The sequence below is a fragment of the Solanum tuberosum genome, unplaced genomic scaffold, assembly GCF_000226075.1.
Source record: "Solanum tuberosum cultivar DM 1-3 516 R44 unplaced genomic scaffold, SolTub_3.0 scf00042, whole genome shotgun sequence".
NCBI classification, from domain to species: domain Eukaryota; kingdom Viridiplantae; phylum Streptophyta; class Magnoliopsida; order Solanales; family Solanaceae; genus Solanum; species Solanum tuberosum.
The window spans coordinates 1,684,913-1,685,187 of record NW_006238967.1 but is presented as its reverse complement, the minus strand read 5'-3'; positions in this window follow the sequence as shown (position 1 = coordinate 1,685,187).

Here is a 275-nt window from a genome sequence, read left to right as displayed (position 1 = left end):
GACCTTCTCCCAGTTACACAACCTATCTTCATCCTCTTAGTCGTCCACGTGTCTCTTTGTTAGATATAAGGATATATTTAGCGCAAAATATAACTAGGAGTATATTTAGCCCTAAAATATAACAAGAGGTACATTGAAACTATTTTCAATAGTACATGGATATTTCGAAAACAAAATGCCTTGTCCACCTAAGCACCAACCACTCCACCAACTACCCACCCACGTCCCCTGCCATTTAAAACCCTAATTTCATTTCAACCGCTATAACGGCGGCG